Consider the following 18,063-nt stretch of genomic DNA (forward strand, 5'->3'; position numbering starts at 1 on the left):
CGCGTTCAATGATTGATCTCCTGAAATTAGTCAAACAAAGGGGCTGCGGTCAAACCTTCACATCATAAGTTCCAAGGAACGACGGTCTGCAATTCCTTGACCTATCCATTCGAATCCAAGCGACATACGTGTGCTGGTCATACCAACCCCCTTCTGTAAACAACTTCTAAGTTATAGGTCCGCCCATTAGAAATTGTCAAGAATGGGTTGGCCATGGCGTGTCTTTCTTCAGCTGTTAAGAAGTCCTGTGCGCATGCTATGCGCGAAAGCTTCATGCGTCAGGTGAAGAGATTAGAAGCGGCCGGTTTCTCGCACTTGGCTCTTGGGTCTATTTCGCAGCGATTGTGGCACCTCTTGAACCAGGAGCAAAATAATGGTGTGGGTGCAGCGGCGTTGCCCCCGGAATGTCGTAGCAAGATTGCCGTCATTCCCTATTCGCACTCTGTTTCCCACAGCCTGAAAAAGGTGGCCGGTCATTACGAAGTCGATGTCGTCTTCCGTGCCGGCAGGAAGCTGGGGAGTATGAGCGCCTCCATTGAGAGAAGGGTGCAAAAAAGAGGGGTGGCTTCTTCTGACGGTGAGTGCTCTATGAAAAAATCTATACGGTACGTCGACTGCGCCTGCAGCGTTGTATACACCATACCCTTGTCATGTGGTAGATCCTACATGGCACAGACGTGGCGGTGCCTCAACGTCTGTTTGAGAGAGCATGCTAGTTCTTTGAAGGGCTCGCCATGTTCATACCTTGCCCTGCATTGCAGACAGTGTGGCTGCGCACCCGAGTCTAGCAAGACATTCGTGGTGGCTGATAAAAAATAGAGACGCGTGCCACATAATAAAAAATAGAGACGCGTGCGTGAGCTGCCCGTCTATTGCTCTGATTAATTAGGAAGTGGGCTTCCAGGAACGTGCGCTCTTCTGTTATTCAACGCATGATATTATTGCTATGGTTGTTGGTTATCATTAGGGGGAGGGGGGGCACGGTATTGTTTTTTATCTTTCTTGCCCTTATATATATCATTGTTTTTCTGTGCTAATAAACATTCAGTTGTTAGACAGCGCCTGTGTCGTCGTTTCTTTTTTCGTCCGTGTTCCGTTTGCTCTGGCCGTCCTGAGTTGACTGCAATTGTTTGTTTGCCCCAATATTTGTTTTCGTTATGTATAAAATGTTTAACTTACGATCTCTTAGGTGGGCGACTTCACTCTTGTTTTTGTTGAGTAAAGTGTTGGCGAGAATGCCTGCAAGAAAAGTACAGTGTCAATCAATGACTTCTATAATCGAAAGAAAAAGAAGGTTCGACAATAAAACCGACTGGTGGGCTAGTTGGTACTGCATTTCTTATGTTTCAGCGCAAGGAGACACTAAAGCGCTTCTTTAGGAAAAGCTCTACTCTTTACGGCACAATTATCAGACTAATACGGTATCTATTTCCACCTTTAAATTCTATTCGGTTTCTCATCCTTTCTACAACCGATAACAGAAAATGAGAACATTGGAAGCTAACAGTGAATCCAAAGTGCTGCACCAGAATCAATTTTGTGAACCTCAAGGGACACTGCTTTCTGCGTTTTTTTTTTGCATGACTGCATAACAATGAATAAATGTTGTAAACGTTTTCCGAAAGCCTTGCCGCAGCAATTAAAGAAAGCGATGCTAAATTGTAGTCAGAACTTTCATAACGGAGTCTATATTATAGAAGGTACTGTTTTGACGGTGTCCAACGACATTAAAGACAAACGTAAGCGGAATTCCCATTGGATATTGCCGCGATGATTATTTCATTATATCGTGTTGACCGCTATCACGAGTGTCGAGCCACAGAGCGCAGGTCAGTGTGCAAATGCCTTCACGTAAGACGTTCATATCAAAGCCGATTCATATGACGCATATGTACAGGACCTGAAGTGGTATAGTAAGACGAAAGATGTCTTCACACAAATCTGTTCAAAGTTAGCGCCACACAACCGTTATATGTACTATTAAATTAGTGGAAGTTGTCAGCTCATTGTAAATCGCACTTACGAACGAGACGTGTTGGGAATTCTGCTCCTGGTGCCGTATTAAAAATATTTGGGCGGCTATACGCACTATTGGTGCAAAGACTGAAGTAACAGCAGAGCTCGTCGTTTTCCCTAACAAGTCTGCAACCTCCCACTCGCCTTTCTCCTCCAAGCCCTCCTTTTCACCTTGACATCATTCCTCCTCATCCTCACTTCCGCTTGCCACTCCTTGCTATACTATGCTGTACATGGCTATGTTTTACCCTCTCCTTTCTACCTTTCCCTCTACTTCCACCTCCCATCACTTCGCAACTTCACATGTCTGTCCCACCATTTGATATACTATACTGTACAACCCTCTTCCCATCACTCTTCTCTCTCGTCGTCCTCACTCCGCTTTCCCACCCCCTTGCTATACTACGCTATGCTTTACTACGCATTTACTCTCTTCCACCTCTCCTACCTTTGCAATGTCTAGTTGCACGGTGTTGGCTGCACTCGGCTGTCCTCCTCTCTTAACTTCTCTCCCTTCCTATTCGCCGGTTTTGCGGGGTGACAAACGGCGCTACTCCAAGCTTGCACAGCTTGGAGTAGCGCTTTAGTCTAAGTTGCCGCCCGTCGTTTACCTACGACGATGATTTGCTTGGTGCCGCGGCTTTGGCTAAGGTCAAGTATGCCGAGTGTTTGGGCCCTTAAGGGGCTGAGCGACGAGGAAGCGTTTTCACGTAGGAGAAGACTTGCGAGTTTGACACCAGATGACCGATGTACACCAAGCATCATTCACATATACTCAGTGCGCGAGAGGATTTCTTATTGGACGACACACCTTTTTATTTTAAAACTGAACCTTGTGTTTGTGCGCTGTTCCCCTGCCACTGTTGGTTCACGTCCACCTTCAATGCCTAGCTCGTATCGCCACACTTCAGACTAACGATCGCACGTAATCTATGCCGGCTTACTCTCTAGACACGGTGAAAACGCCCCCCACTTAAAACGTTAACGTTCTAAATAGGGAGTGTACAAATAGCTGAAACCAACTGAGCAAAGCTGCACGCTCGTTCCTCGATCGTGGTGAAAGTAATGACTTCCCCGTTTTTGTAGAAGGTCCACTGTCTTGACGGAATGGACACAGCGTCAAAACAGAGGCGGGAAGATACCGCTGCAAGGATTTGGGCATAACAAGCGCGGCAAGTGTCGCATATCTGTGTGTTACTATTTTCCTCCGCTTCAGCTGATTGGTTCATAAATACCACGAATTTAACATGCACTTATTTTTTTAAAATATTGAACGAAGACGACACATTGCTATTGTCCATCATCGCTTTTATTCTGTATTTTGCCGTTGTTATCTACTCCTTGTCATCGTTACTCGCAATCTAAGCCGCAGTGCATGATCGAGGTTAGCTTAAAAATTCAACTTGCTGGCGACTGAATGCAAAAGAAAAAGCTCAATAGGTTATCCCAATCTATTGTCGTAAAAATTCTGGCAGATCCCACGCATTCTGGGAGTCGATGTCAAGCGAAGCACTAGGTGAGTAGCGGCCTATACCGCATTTTTAACGTCCCAAAACAAAGATAATCTTATCGCGGGACGTCAAACCCCAACAATTACTGTCTCAAATTTATTTTGTCGGAAGCTACAGAACAATGTTTATGCCCTTACCAGACACCAGAAATATATGTTCGGCGTGGTATATGAGCTGATAACAACTTTTTCACACGTCACAGAATACATATTATACGCGCACATCAAGACGAAAATCCATGAAATTCAGTACATCAGGTTACACGCAGCAGAAAAATGCATTGCACTAACGCCAGTGGGTCAGCGTAGCAGTTTGCATAAAGTATCATCGGACAAGTACAAAACTTATTTAAGATTCTTTACCTAGGCAGCCTCTCCACAGTTCTCTTAAATTCGTGCTTCGACTTGTGACGGCCTGAAGGTTCCTTTAGGTAAAATTCCTTTCCACGAATTTCTACAAGTATAATTGACATGTCGCATCGAATGACATGTCATTCTTCCTTGGTGTGGTGCCTTATCATTTAGCAATAAGTAAAAGCAGTATACGACATTGCGACAAACAAAAAGAGAGCAGAGTCGACCGTAGACATTACTACCCATTAGCCACCGAGTATTCCAACTGCTATGGGTTCATTAGAACGTACGAATGGAATTCAGCTCACAACTCCAGACTGAGGGACTGAGGGATGTCTAACACTGGCGTGAAGTCGCAAACCACGCAAATGCATTTAATTGGAACGATCTTTTTCTTTACAAAACTGTTCCCACTTTCCGACAATAGATCATTACTGTTGTTTAGCGAAGCTCAGAAAAGAAAAAAGACATGTTACTGTATTTTCTTGTTACTAGAGGTGTGCTTTACGCAGTAGCCACCACGCTCTGAAAACACAATGTTTGACATTTTCTGCTTTTGTTGTAATAAAAATGATGCAACATGTTTTTTCATAATATCATTCTGCAGTCCTTTGAGAATATTTTGGGGGACTTTGAACAAAATTGAGATTGGGGTTTTTATAATAAAGATTTTTGAATCGAGGAGCACGTTTGTCGTTTTGGTGTTTCGAGCATGAAAATTCATTACTTCGAAAATTATTAGAGAAATACAAATGCAGAGGTTCATTATTCTGATCAAGGCCTATTCATGCTGCAAATATGAACGACCTAAGATGTTCACAGAAGTTGCCATAGCGTCCCAAATTTGACTGATTTTCAAAAATGCAGCGTTTTTCGTGAATTTTAAAAAATACAGAATTTGCTCAGAGTTTCATCAAATGATAAGAGCAAGTTCCTCTTTACTTCTACTTCCAAAAAGAAAGACATTTGTAATATATAGCTTCAGTAGCTGTCAGCATGCTTCCGAATTTACGAAAACGCACTCTTCGTAAAAGGGTCGTCGTCAACCGGCGACACTTGTCGAATTTTCCTGTGTTCAAAAATTTTTTATTTGACAACGAACTGGGATTTCGTGCTGTGCAGTCATATGTGCACAACATACAAAACTATCAGGAAAATCGGAAACATCAAATATACACCGTTTTTTTTATCTTTCGTGGAATCGACCAGTAGAGATTTTTTGTTGCATAATACTTGACGTTTACGTAGCAAGACAGGTAATTTGAGGACTCTGTCTCCACATTCTGTCATTCATCATGCAATCTAGATGAAAAGTTTCAAAAATTCCAAAATCCTAAAACTCAGTAAAAGTCGCAAACACGTACTTGCGGTTTAGAGTCAAGTCATCAAATGCAGGTCTGTGGACGGTGGCCGTTCGCGAGCCCTTATATTGTGATGACGAAGAGCGGCACCGAGGCTCTGCGCGCGGGGAGCAGATCGAGGCAGAGGAAGAAGAGGGCAGAATGTAGAACAGCTGGCCCAGGAACGGGTGCTGTCTCTGTCTCGTTCCTCACAATGGCGCAGTCTACAACGCAAGCCGAACCTTGCAGCTGAAGCCGCCTGTCATCGTGCGTCGTCGGCAGCGCGGGTCTCTCCATCCTAGGAACGCCGTCCACGCTTCCTCGATCATGGACACCATGGCCCGACCGCTGCTACAGCTACCCATCAAATCATCCCAGGACGTCGTCCAGGCCTCCTCGGTGGCTCAAGGGCACGCTTACCCCGGCGCCGCCAAGGCAGTGCACGGCCTACCGTTGCCTCGGAATGCCGCTCACGCTTCCCGTGGCGACACCCTCTCATTCAGTGCTCCACCGGCACCTGAGCCGCTTTGGGATGCGGTACAAGCTCCTTCGGACCAGCAGCCCGCCGTCATGGGCCCAACCACCGCCTACTGGTCCGACATGACTGGCTCCGCACGCGAACCATCGGAGAGCGCCGCGCACCTGCGGCGTACCAATGCGCGACTTCGCGTCACGGCCAACGCCTTGACAGCGTCGAGCTCTGCGCTGTTTCCTCCCATCATTCCGGCACTGACAGCCATCAACGCCATGTTGTATGTGGCCACCTCGCTAGACCTCGAGGCCAGCTCGCCTGATCAACGTAGAGAGCTCCGGTCTACCCTCAGCCAGGTCTCTCTCCAACTTGGTGACTTCGCGCACACACTCTACCGTTTCGCGCCTGCCGTATCACCGTCCCAGGCTACCTTTGTACTACCGGAAGTCCGCGGCTTCCAGGACGACGCCGAAAAATGAGTGGCGACCGTCAACGCCCTGGAAGATCGCGAAGCCTGGACGGAGGCGCAGAAATGGTCAATGGCAGTAGACCGCCTTCGGGAAGGTGCCGCGGCGTGGCACAGGTACGACGGCGTGAGGCAGCAATCCTGGACCGAGTGGGCCACCAGGCTCATAGCTGCCTTTGGACCGATTGACCACCACCTCGCTGCCACCAACCAGTCCAACCTCACCGCTACTGAGGATGGAGCTCTGAAGGGACACCGCCTCGAGGCTGCAACTGCGCGCTGCAGCTCACCTGCAGACAGTGTCTCAACCTGCCCTGGGACAAACACACAACTGGTCACGGACTCGGCGTCAGTATCCACCTCAGGTCACGGACTCGGCGTCAGTATCCAACACCATAACATCCCTGCCGGTGGCCGAGATCGTTTTCCGTCCACATCTGTCGGAAACGCTGCCCCCATGCTCGTCGTCGCTTGAGCACTTGGAGGCACCGGCACTTGCAGTACTGGACGCTCTACCATGCAGCGCACCGTACCTGTCCGTGGATTCCAGCAAGACCCCCTCTGAACAGACGAAAGCGGATGAACGTACCTCACAGCATGCAATGGCAGAACGTGAGAACGTTTGCAACTTGCTGCGAGACGTCATCCAGAAGCCGCCAAGGTGTCTGACACGGCTGAGATTGTTTTGATCGAGGACCTGCCAGTGCAGCACAAGTCTCCGGCTGTTGGAGCGGCTTCTGACGAGGATGTCTCGGCTGCTCGCAGCGTCGCTTCAAGAAAAGGTCAGCGTCGAAGGTCAGCGCGTGAACACAGCTTTCCGTTGCCACAGACGTCTAGTAAGATACCTAGAGGCCCCTCGGACCATTGCAAAAAGCGCAGATGGCCGCGTTCGGTGCAGCAAGTGGCGTTACAGGACCCACCACTTCCTTCCCTGTTCTCCCAACTGCGACGGCATAAACGTGCGGGCTACATGCGACCACATTATATCAACCAGGGCTGCCTGCTAGAGCACGCTGAGGCGCCGTCTCAAGCCAAGTTGTCGCGTGACCTCGACCGACCACCGCCATGCAGCCAGTGTCGCCCACCAGAGGCACTTCTGGCAGGTCTCCCAACCAACTTGCAGCGTGGTCGGGACCGACCACTGCGATGCAGCCAACACCGCCCACCACAGACACTGTCGACTGTTCCGCGCGCTCGCAGTCATGGCCGAGTGTGATGACGAAGAGCGGCACCGAGGCTCTGGCGCGCGGGGAGCAGATCGAGACAGAGGAAGAAGAGGGCAGAATGTAGAACAGCTGGCCCAGGAACGGGGGCTGTCTCTGTCTCGTTCCTCACAATATATATGAACGATCGCATCTCAGGCAAATAAGGAACCGAAATCTGATATATCTCAACAGGCGGCACTATACGGCACTGCAGGCGAAAGTTGCGGACCTTCAGTGCAAGCTTAGAATAACAGAGAGCTGAACTAATTGGTAAGTATTCACTCTAAAATGACAGGGCTTGGAAACACGGACACAAGAAAGAAGTCAGGACAACCACAAACGCCAAGAACTTAATAGATGCACAACGGCGGAAAAGAAAGAAGGCACGAAAACTTATCTGCGCATGACCATGCAATAGGGGAACCTATCAATCCGACTCGCGTGGGGGCCTACGCGAAAGATAATTGTTAAGCATTGATTTCATCTTTATGGAAGTGAGCCAACCGTCGGTAAACTTGCATAAAGATGAAATCTTAACAGTTATCTTTCGCGTAGGCCCCCACGCGTGCCGGATTGATAGGTTCGCCTATTACATGGGCATGTGCAGATAAGTTTTCGTGCCTTCTTTCGTTTCCGCCTTTGTGCATCTACTCAGTCGTCAGTCGGAGTGTGTGGTGTCCTGACTTCTTTCTTGCGTCCGTGTTTGCACGCCCTGTCTTTTAAAAATGAATTCAATGCAAGAAACTCGTGCATAGTTGTCACTGAGTGACTGGGAAATGTAATCAGTAACGCGTATAGGCTTCCAAAGGAAAGTCAAGCAGTGCCATTGCTCTTATCGGCCGCGGCGCGTGTCCTTTCGCCACAACACTGCTCCCCCCCCCCCCTCTCTTCTGCGTACGCGTTGAGCTCTCGGATTGCATCTGTGCTGCGCCATAACGTAACTATTGCTGACTAGCAGTGCTCCGTGCCGATGAATAGCGCATGCGCGCATGTGTCCTTGGCACCACCGTTGCCAAATCCGGCGACAAAGCGCCTTCGCCGCCAGCATCTATCCCCAGTAACGCATAGCTTGGATGATAGCGCCGCTGGAAAGAAGCGGGGGTGGTTTCCGGTTTCAGGGAAAGCCCAGCAGACGGCAGCTGCCCAAGACTGCTCATAGCGCGAATCTCGTTCAATTCGCCACTCCGCACCGTTGTACGGCACTTATCAGGTTAAAAATGCGCGTTCAGGTAAAACATGGAACGCATCTCCACGAAGTGAATGATGACGAGTGGGCGAAGCTAGGTCCTAAGGTCCATAATGTCTACGTTGTAGCCCCGATGGAGGCGAAAAGCTCTTAGCCCGTGTACTCAGATTTAGGCGCAAGTAAAAGAACCCCAGGTGGTCAAAATGTCCGAATCATATTGTGGTTTTGTGACGTTAAACCCCAGCAATTATTATATTATACGTATTAGTCCCCGACTAGTATGAATGGTTTGTGCTTGTGGGAGTTTTATTTTGTTCTGTCACAGTTATGATTGGTATTGGTGTACTGTTCAACTTTTTTGTGGCTCGCATACGTTAACCGAGCATTGCCCCATATAATGTAAATTGAGTGACATAAAGTGACATCAAGGGTCGACGACGAAGCTCGGTCCTAAGGTCCATAAGGTTACGTTGAAGTTGCTTACTAGTATAAAGGGTTCGTGCTTCTAGGTGTTTTATATCGTTTTGTCAAAATTATGGTTGCTGTTCGTCTATTCGAAACATTTTTTTATTCACATACACACATATCTTTCGACTATAGCAACGGTTTTTTAATCACCATGACAGCGGAGAGTGATTCTCAACGACAAAGCTAGGTCCTAAGGCCCATAATGGCCACGTTGAAATTGCCGACTATTATAAAGCGTTTGTGCTTCTAGGTGTTTTAATTGTTCCATCATAATTATGATTGATACTAGTCTATTCTTCAACCTTTTTTAGGGGATTTTACACGGCACTGTACCGTGAGCACGGACACCACACAACGGACAAGCCCAGACCCTGAGGTGTTTCGCCCCTAAAAATTGGGTGGCTGTACCTCCAACCTTGTGATGTGCATGCTCATTTCAACGAAATTGAGGGCCTTTCTCCGAAGGTGAATGCTAGTTGGCTGATGCATCATCATACTATTCCTTTGCTTTGATCACAGCGATAAATTGATGATGAAAATGATGATACATATACGGTGGCACATACTCATAACTTCGAAATTTCCAACTGGGCGGTAGATCTAAAATAAAATAAAAATAATATTGATAAATTAACAAAGAGAACACACTGAAGCACTTGAAGAAGCGGAGAAGACGGTAAATCATGTTCGCATTGTTAACCTTGAAAAAAAATCATGTTGAGAATTTGCAGGTCAATTTCCAAGGAACAAGGATGCTGTAAAATTGTCACAGTAACCTCTTCGCACCAATGATTCTTGGGAAGTCAGTTGGTTCATACTTGCAAACTCGACTTCTGCGCAACTAGCAGGAAAGGAGGGAGACAGAAAAGAGCGCAGACAACCGAATCTTTATTGTCAATTCACGAAGCCAATATATAGGCGTTTCACAATGCGCCATCACGATGCGCACAACACTAAGATTCCTTTAAAAATGTGTACCGCGGAAAGAGCTGTGAAAAAAACACCTAATATTAGCAAGTGCCACAATCTTTTACTACGTAATCACAAGATTTACACCTAGATATTTATCTCTTTACTTTAATTTTACATTTTTATTACTCCAAATGTCTGTGATTGCACAGACAACACATGAAAAAGCACAGTGGAAATTTTAAAGGCCATGCAAAACAAATAAAACTACAAAACAACACTACTTAGATAATCCGAAGTAAACTACAAACGCACAAAAACGATGAAACACAACAATGAAGCAAAACACGAAGAGAGTCACAACTTAAAACCCTCTAAAAAACGTTACAAATGGTCATATGGTAAACAAAACAGGCGAAAAGAGTGCACAGCAGCTAACCCTCATCAAAAGGTTAACAGAAGAAAACCCCTGCAAAGTGTTACCCACAAAATTAAACATGGTCATTAAAGAACCTTATTTCTTTGTCCGAAAGCAATATTGACGCCGTGCTTATGCATTTGCCATTGTACTGCCTTATAAAATACGGTTTTATAATCTCCCTTTCAGTGTTTTCCCGTGCCTTTGACATGACTGATACATTCTTGAATCAGGCGGTATAGCCACACGTCCTACATTGAAAATCCAAATGACCACCATTTTGACCCTTTACAGCCAGACTATCTCACGCATTCGTTCTTTGGAGCATCGGCCCCGTGTACCCTATGTATGCTCTCCCACATGATAAAGGGATGTGACAAACTACAGTAGAAACACATCGCGTGAACACATTTCGGTGCTTTTTTTGAGCAAACCGCCTTCTTCTGTTTGGTCATTAGGGAACAGGTATGCCCAAATGTACTAGGCGCGGGGGTTTTCTTGCTGGGGTTTTCTTCTGCTAACCTTTTAATGAGGGTTACCTGCTGTGTACTCTTTTCGCCAGTTTTCTTTCGAATATGACCATTTGCAACGTTTTAGGGGCGAAGCACCTTAGGACCTAGCTTTGTCGTCGACTCTCACTGTCCCCTGCCACGGTACATAATAAACTGTTGCTATAGTCGAAACATATGTGTATATGTTGCGATTACAATTAGGATTACGATTTTAAATTCTCAGGTAAAAGTCATATGCAGCACTCACTACACTCCTGAAATATCTTAACAAAATGGAAAGGAATAATACTGAAAGAGACATTGTTCCCAAAATCAACCAATCTGGCTATCACAATTCTAAGTAATATGTACAGTGTGTTGTGGAACGTGTCGCGCATGACAGTTTATCTTCAACGAGAAACGCTGAAGAAATACTTTCCTAAGAGCTTCACCCGGAAACAACTTTAGAAGTCCGCGGCATTTCCTCCTCAAAGGCGAAACATATGTGTGTATGTTGAGAGTACGATTACGAAACAAAATGCAAGCACAAACCCTTTATACTAATCGGCGACTTCAACGTATACATTATGAACAGCGACTGGATTATGCAGTATATGCTATCTCGATACGCTCTACGGTGCATTTCATATGACTCGAAACAACCGACAACGACGCGAGGAACATGCATAGACCTTGTCTTTGACAACTTTAGATTAGATCCAATCGAAGAACCATTAGCTTGCCGTTTCACAGACAACAAAGCAGTAATAATGAAGGGAAAACGAAACCCAGCACTCAAGACGATATACGATTCATATCAAGAGGATTAGAATAGAAGAGCGTTAAAGAGGGGCCAAATAAATACATTTGCACATACGCGATGCCCCAGCTATATTAACCAAGGGTGTAAAAAACAACGTTTAGAGACAGGCGAGTGAAATTAGTTGCAACATGCTGACAGCCACCTTGCGCACTACAGGCAATATTTTGTTTTGTAATTAAATACATTGTTAATTAGGATTCTTTAACTAAAGTGCTAAATCTTTAGGCAAGAAGTGCGACTTGCAAAGTTCGATAGCGCCTTCAGAAACCCCCACTACACTATTTTTTGGACATGGAAAGTCTCAGTTATGCCATTTCTTCCAAGCTGCAAAGAAAGCCCGCGAAATACAAAAAGAACCACGTGACTAGTGCATTCGTGCGCAGCGAACATGCTGCTCTCAGCCATGGTTTGAGTGCACGAAATCAGCTGCGGCCGCTGCTCGCCGGCTGCGTTAAAGTGGGAGGCCGATAAGTTGGCGTTGGTTTCTTGGCCACGTCAGCTATAGGCTCGTTTATTGGTTAACGTATAGCAGAGTCATTCAATTCTCTTTATGGTCCCGAAACTGCGCCGTCACGCTATGGGCGAGCGTCATACAAGCTCTAAAATGCCGCAACGCACCGCCGCTGCGCCACAGAGGCAATCGTCTGCGCCGTCCGCGTATTGAAATACTCGCGTAGTGCGAGACAAGCTACTTGATATGATATGTTTAAGTTAGCCTAAACGTTGTCTCAGGACTAGGATGCCTAACAGCTGTTGCGTGCCGGGGTGCCGTTCCGGGCTACAAGGGTAACAGAAAGGTGTCGTTGTTTTCTTTACCATTAGACAAGCAGCAGCGCGAGAAAGGGAAGCGGGCCATACCGCGGCAGGAAAGTGGCGATTTTAACTTTCAGTAGAAGTATAGGCGTGTATGTGCGAACCATTTCGACGCCTCGGGCATTGTCGCTGCGTATGACTTTAACATCAACGGCGACTCCGTGTCCCTGAAACGCGGCAAACCAACGCTGAAGGCTGACTTGCAAAAAATAAAAGCGCACGGAAAACACGGACGACAAAAAGTCACACATATGCACATACGTAGGCCCTACTTCCAACAAAATATATTCTTGCGATCCACTGGTACTTATAGCACACAATGAGCCCACATCGATGCGCCAAATGCCAACCCCCCCTCCCTCCACCCCCAGATGACACTTTTAATATGGCGTTGTCATACTCAGATAGACAAACTTTGTTTTTGTCAGTGCAATTGATGGCATGCTTACGCATTTTCGCCCAGCATTCCTGGCCCCTGATTTTTCGCCCAACATGTAGAATTGTTGACAAAAATTGATATCAGCTGACAAGAGAGATAATCGAGGCAGAGGAGATTGAAAGATGGGCGAAAAATGCGTAAGCATGGCGTCAATTGCACTAACAAAATGAGATTGACTATCTGCGTATGAAAATGCCATATTAAAAGTGTCATCTGGGACGGGGGGGGGGGGATGTTGGGAGTATGGCGCATCGATATGGGCTGATTATGTGCTGTAAGTAGCAGTGGATCGCACGAAGAAATTTTGTTGGAAGTAGCGCCTACGTGTGTGCATATGTGTGACTTTTTGTCCTCCGTGTTTTCCGTGCGCTCTTACTTTTCTCAAGACGGACTACCAACGTGCCCAAACTGCCGCATTGCTGAAGGCTGACGCCGTTCCAAGAATTTTTGAAGGGCTTCCTTCGTATCTCACGAAGCGCAAACCTCAATCTCGCTCATCGACAATGGGACCACTATGCAAACGACCATGTTAGTTGTCCTGTGAAGAGCTCCGAGCATCGCCGACGCCCTGTTTATGCCGCATCGTAGCCACACGAATGGGCGTGTAACAGCTCGTATTTTTCCCTATGTTTACAACTGGTACCGTTGGCACTTTGCTGCGAATGCACGGTATTTAATTGGACGGAAATGGTAAAAAGCTGTCCCTATCATAGTGTCGTAGAGTTGAGAAGAAAGGAGCTTGCGAGGCCGCAGCGGCCGCATTTTGATCGGGTCGACATGCAACAACACCAGTGAGCTGAGAATTATGTACATGTAAAAGGACCCTAGGTGGCAAAAATCATTCAGAAGTCCCCTGCTATGGCGTTCGTAATTATATTTTGCACTTCTTTTGTTAATCCCCCAATGTTCGCATTTTTAACGCGATAGCATTAAAGAGCTCGTATCGCGGAAATTCCGCCGTCGGCGTCGGCGCCGTTGGTTGTGAGCGAAAAATCATCATCTTGTCCGTGACCGAAAAATCGGGAAAGCTGCAAATAAAATAAATAATAAAAATGTTGGGTCCGAGTGAGAATCGAACCCAGGCCGTCTGCGTGGCAATCAGGTGCTCTACCACCCAGCCACGCCTCTGCTTGGAGTTGCACTGAAAGTAACTTTCATGCTTCCCAAAAATACGCGTCCTGTATACGGGTGTCACAGTACGAGATGTAATATCGCAGTAATATTGCGTGGTACAAGAGTACATTGACATCGGGCGTCACACCATGTCAATATCATAACGACGTCGTGGTTTAAAGACAGCCACCCATTAAAAAGGGCACACACATTACTGCGCGTATTCCCTTAAGACCACGTAGTGGGTGCATCGCAACTTCGAAAAAGTTTCTCGCGCATAATTGCTCCTGGTTTAAAGCATGCTACCCATTACATAAGGCACAAACCATAGTGCGCGCATTCTCTTAAACACTCGTGAGAGAGAGAGAGAGAGAGCTCTTTATTGAAATGCAGAGAATTTAGCCGGCGTGTGTAAATTCGCTGACTTGCTACTCTGCGTGGGGAAGGGGATTGGGGACTGAAAGACACAAAGAGAGAGAGAGATATAGAAAAAAAATATAAAAAGTTAAAATAGAATAAAAAAGAGGTAAAAACACAAACTGAGTTTTTGTATCTTGGGCGGGAACGTGTGCTGACAGTGACATTACGTGCTCTCAAGGTGTCATTAAAGTTTGTGGAGCTGACCGATGCTCTCTAAATATCTGAATAGTAGTTTCATCGCTTGCCTCTGTTGCGTGGCGCAGGGTAAAGGGCCCAAGACACAGTCAACTGATAAAGTTCTTTCGGTCAGCATATGCATGCAATGTTCATAGATCGCACGCTCTTCGGCATACGCTCGGCACTCCAACAAAATATGCTCGACAGTTTCTATAGAGCCACAGTTATGACAGTACGGACTTTCGGTTTGACCGAAGCGGTGCCGTAAACTGTTTCCATAAGCACTGTTTAGTCGAAGACGATGGTACAGAGTTTCGAGGTGTCGAGGAATTCTGCATGGGAGTCTTGTTCTTAGATGTGGGTCGATAGAGTAGACGAAAGCATAATGATGTGTCGAAAGGTTCCAGAGCCTCTTGTTTTCTTCGGAAGCAAGTCTCTTAGCAAGCTGGGAAGCATCAGATTTAGTGAAATAAAACACTCGTAGTGTTCGAAGTGCGCACTAGGGGCAGGATATTGCTATCACGTTCAACTCTTAAAGGCGAAGCTTGAGCGTCCCCCAATTTTTTCGGCTCATTCCACCACGAGCTGCATGTCTTGAGCTGATGGAAAGAAGATTGCTTTTAAGGGCTCGTTTTTCTTTGTTAGACACAATATTATTGAGAACTAACAGACTGTAATGCCAACGAAAGTATAGGGCATGTTATTTGTAATAATTGGGATATAAATGTGAAGAAAGTAAAGTGGACGAAAAGATAACTTGCCGCCTGCAGGGACCGAACCTGCGAATTTCGAATAACGCGCCGGATGCTGGATTTTTGTTCCTCCCAGGTGCTCGTTTTAAAACAGAAAACGCGTTCAGGAATGTATTTATGCAAGCCGAGTGCTAAAAGTAAAGGGTGAAAGCAAAGCGACCGTTGCGGAAGTTTAGAAGGCTAAAACACCGAGGCTATCCCACACACAACCCCAGCGATACCAGCGTTCGCATCGCCTCTCAAGAACAGCTGTGCCTCTGGCGGCGGCCGCTGGCTTCGTATGAAACTGTCGCGGCAGTTTCGTGACCATAAGAAGGATTGAATGACTCTGATTATAGTCTGACGTAACGCCAGCACTCCCATAAGAGAAAAGACACCAGTATTACCGAAACGAAGTGGATGTTTCGGTAAAATAGTGTGAACATCATACGTAACTTTCTTTAACATAACCTTCCGGCTTTGGGCAAGGCTTGAATATAGCTTGCTCAATAATAGGGATACCAATGTATTCTTCATTAAACTGATTTAAAAGCGGGTCCATAACTCGAACCAGCGTGTATTGCTGTAGTTTAAGTTTTCAATTCCCGGCCCCAAGTTCGGCCAAACGAACAGTTTCCTCTTTAACACGCCGACTGCTGTCTTCATCGCCGTCACGACCACGTGACAATATTGTAGCCGACGTATAAATCTAGAAATACCTGGCATTATGGAAACTGAGGGTGAGGATCTTATGGCAAATTTGAATGAAATTGCGAAACAAATATTACTTCCCTCCGTGACCCGAAGTGAGCTCAAAACCATCCATCGGCAACCGCTAAACCAGGCAAGACTCGTGGCATTAGTGTGCGCTTCGTGAATCAGCAAACGAGGGACAAGTGGCTCTCAAAGCGGCGAGAGCTCAAAAGCAAAAACAGTATCACATACCATTGTGAGAACATGACTCGACAGGCGCGTGAACTGCTCACTATGACCAAAGAATGGGCCAGGAAATCTGGTTTTCCATTCTTATGGCAAGCCCACGCCAAGGTGCTAGTAGGCGAACAAATTGCGAAAGAGCAGTGGTCATTCGAGGAAGCGAGGACATATCACGTTTATCATGAAGAGTGGTAACAGTTGTGCACTTCTCGGGTGATCCAGTCCCAAGATATCGTACTCACCATCCGAATTCGTACGCGATCTTCCAACCTTAAGAAGCGGCTCTGCGCTTTCAGTTTTTCATTTAAATGCCAGAAGTTTAAAAAAGAATTTTGATGAAATAGGATGTTGTTGTCGGAAACTAATTATTCATTTGGTATAATTTGCTTAACTGAAACATGGCTCTCATCAGATGATGATTTTCTTTTAATTGACGGTTATTACTGCATTTCTGCATACCGATTACGATAGCCTGGCGGTGGGGTCTGTGTGTATGCCCGTACAAACATCCCATTTAGAATTGTTACTGAGTTTAGGGTCTTAGGTGATAGCTATGAATGTATAGTGTTAGAATCTTCAAATGTGTTATTTTCTGTTATTTATCGCCGCCCTTGTGGTTCAATAGGATGTTTTTTTAATATCATTGAGAAATTACTGGAGAGATCTCTAGATTCTCGCTTACAGACTGTCTTAATAGGTGATTTTAACATCAATGTGCCTCTAGATAACCCCAGCTACGTACGCCTAAATGAACTAATCGAAGCACATTGTTTTATGAATGTAATTAGCACTCCTACAAGAATAACCGCCACATCGGAAGCAACGTTAGACATCTGTATTACAAGTTTCGATACTACTGATGTCAAAGCAGATGCAATTACTACCGACATTAGCGACCGTTTTCCAACATACTGCTTCCTACCAGACAAGCGTGTAATCAAAAGTAAGGATGAAATGCTCTTTAGGAGTCAACTCTAGCCGCAACATTAAACTTGTTGAGAACCTTATCTGTAGAAATGACTGGAGACCTATTATAGAAGAAACAGATCCTAATAAATCATACAACATTTTTTAAAACACTTGACGTCTTTATATGACGCGAACTTCCCTCTTAAGCCCTGCAAAAAACAGAAAAGGCAGAAAACCATGGGTGACAGTGGAACTATACAACAGAAAACAAAAAACAAAAAACAACCTTTCTGAAGTTTTCCTATCTTCCAGAGATGAAAACGATTTACGTAATTACAAAAAAATTCGTAATACACTGAACAGAGATTTGAAGATAGCCAAGACGGAATACTACATTAGAAAATTTACCACTCATTCAGGAGACGCACGCGTGCTGGGGGACACAATATATCAGCTCATTAACAAAAAGGAGGTGTCCAGACGAATAAAATTTGATAAACCGGGCATGAGTAAATTAGAAATTGCTGACACATTTAATAAACACTTTTTAACAGTTGGTGAGTTTACAAGAGACAGCACGGAAACGTATTGCGAGAAGTATATAGCGTCAAATTACCCGTCAATGAATTCCTGTTTCCAACAATCAACACGAAGTGGGAAAGCTAATCTCGTCATTAAAGGATAACTGTGCTTGCGGCCCAGATGACATTAAGCCATAGCCTTTAAAGGATATAAGTCACATTATCGCTACACCACTAACGCACATTTATAATTTGATACTATCTTCAGGTGTTTTTCCCGATCAAATGAAACTTGCGAAAGTAACTGCCATCCATAAAGGTGGGTCATTTAATGAGCTTAACAATT

This window comes from Rhipicephalus sanguineus, chromosome 7 (genome assembly GCF_013339695.2).
Source record: "Rhipicephalus sanguineus isolate Rsan-2018 chromosome 7, BIME_Rsan_1.4, whole genome shotgun sequence".
NCBI classification, from domain to species: domain Eukaryota; kingdom Metazoa; phylum Arthropoda; class Arachnida; order Ixodida; family Ixodidae; genus Rhipicephalus; species Rhipicephalus sanguineus.